We start from the raw sequence: 1,622 nt of genomic DNA, 5'->3' as shown, positions 1-1,622 counted from the left end.
TTTGGACTCTTAAAACTGCAGTTCATTTTTTGCAAGCCGAATACAATCTTTGGCTCTCTGCATTCTATTGTAGCCTCTCCCCGATGTTAATCAATCTTTATATTGAGCAAGCAGTGAAGAAAACAAATGAAAAATTCGGAGTAGGTATTAAAATCCATGGAGAAGAAATAAAAACTTCGTGGTTCGCCGATGACATTGTAATTCTGTCAGAGACAGAAAAGGACTTGGAAGAGCAGTTGAATGGAATGGATAGTGTATTGAAAGGAGGATATACGATGAACATCAACAAAAGCAAAATGACGATAGTGGAATGTAGTCGAATTAAGTCGGGTAATGCTGCGGGAATTAGATTAGGGAATGAGACATTTAAAGTAGTAAATGAGTTTTGCTATTTGGGGAGCAAAATAACTGATGATGGTCGAAGTAGAGAGGATATAAAATGTAGACTGGCAATGGCAAGGAAAGCGTTTCTGAAGAAGAGAAATTTGTTAACATCGAGTATAGATTTAAGTGTCAGGAAGACATTTCTGAAAGTATTTGTATGGAGTGTAGCCATGTATGGAAGTGAAACATGGACGATAAATAGTTTGGACAAGAAGAGAATAGAAGCTTTCGAAATGTGGTGCTATAGAAGAATGCTGAAGATTAGATGAGTAGATCACATAACTAATGAGGAAGTATTGAATAGGATTGAGGAGAAGAGAAGTTTGTGGCACAACTTGACCAGAAGAAGGGATCGGTAGGTAGGACATGTTCTGAGGCATCAAGGGATCACCAATTTAGTATTGTAGGGCAGCGTGGAGGGTAAAAATCGTAGAGGGAGACCAAGAGATGACTACACTACGCAGATTCAGAAGGATGTAGTTTGCAGTGGGTACTAGGAGATGAAGAAGCTTGCACAGGATAGAGTAGCATGGAGAGCTGCATCAAACCAGTCTCAGGGCTGAAGACCACAACAACAACAACATTCTATCACAGCTACTGTAAAATTCCGACGAATAGATTCCAGCCAATATTGTAAAAAGTTTTCCTTAAAGGAGGGCTTCCCAGATTGTGTCCCATGGAAGACTTGACTTAAACAAAAAACTTACCAATAACATGGTGGATTTTTCCGATATGGTGCCAGTAGTAATTACTTTTTTAAAATCGTATTGTGCTTTTTCACTAAATAAAACAAGTTTCTCTGATTTTTAAAAGTTTTATCACCCTTCAAAATGGCAACGGCCTTGCCGCAGTGGATACACCGGTTCCCGTGAGATCACCGAAGTTAAGCGCTGTCGGGCTTGGTCGGCACTTGGATGGGTGACCATCCAGGCCATCATGCGTTGTTGCCATTTCTCGGGGTGCACTCAGCCTCGTGATGCCAATGGAGGGTCTACTCGACCGAATACTAGCGGCTTCGGTCAAGAATACCATCAGTACGACCGGGAGAGCGGTGTGATGACCCCACGCCCCTCCTGTCCTCAACCTCCACTGAGGATGACACCGCGGTCGATATGGTTCCGGTAGGCCACTCGTGGCCTGAAGACGGAGTGCCCTTCAGGATAAAGAAGGTGTTCCATTGAAGCACCAGGATTCTAAAAATTTTCCATCAGAGCAGTAGTTTGAACCCCGAGTTCTAA

General features: G+C 42.5%; 1 pseudogene; it reads left to right on the top strand.

Annotated features, from left to right (window-relative positions):
• The first annotated feature begins 1,216 nt into the window (after window positions 1-1,216).
• LOC126279178 (5S ribosomal RNA) lies at window positions 1,217-1,334 on the top strand (annotated as a pseudogene).
• Window positions 1,335-1,622: the final 288 nt, after the last annotated feature.

The sequence above is a fragment of the Schistocerca gregaria genome, chromosome 6, assembly GCF_023897955.1.
Source record: "Schistocerca gregaria isolate iqSchGreg1 chromosome 6, iqSchGreg1.2, whole genome shotgun sequence".
NCBI lineage: Eukaryota > Metazoa > Arthropoda > Insecta > Orthoptera > Acrididae > Schistocerca > Schistocerca gregaria.
This window is presented reverse-complemented; position numbering and strand designations above follow the sequence as displayed.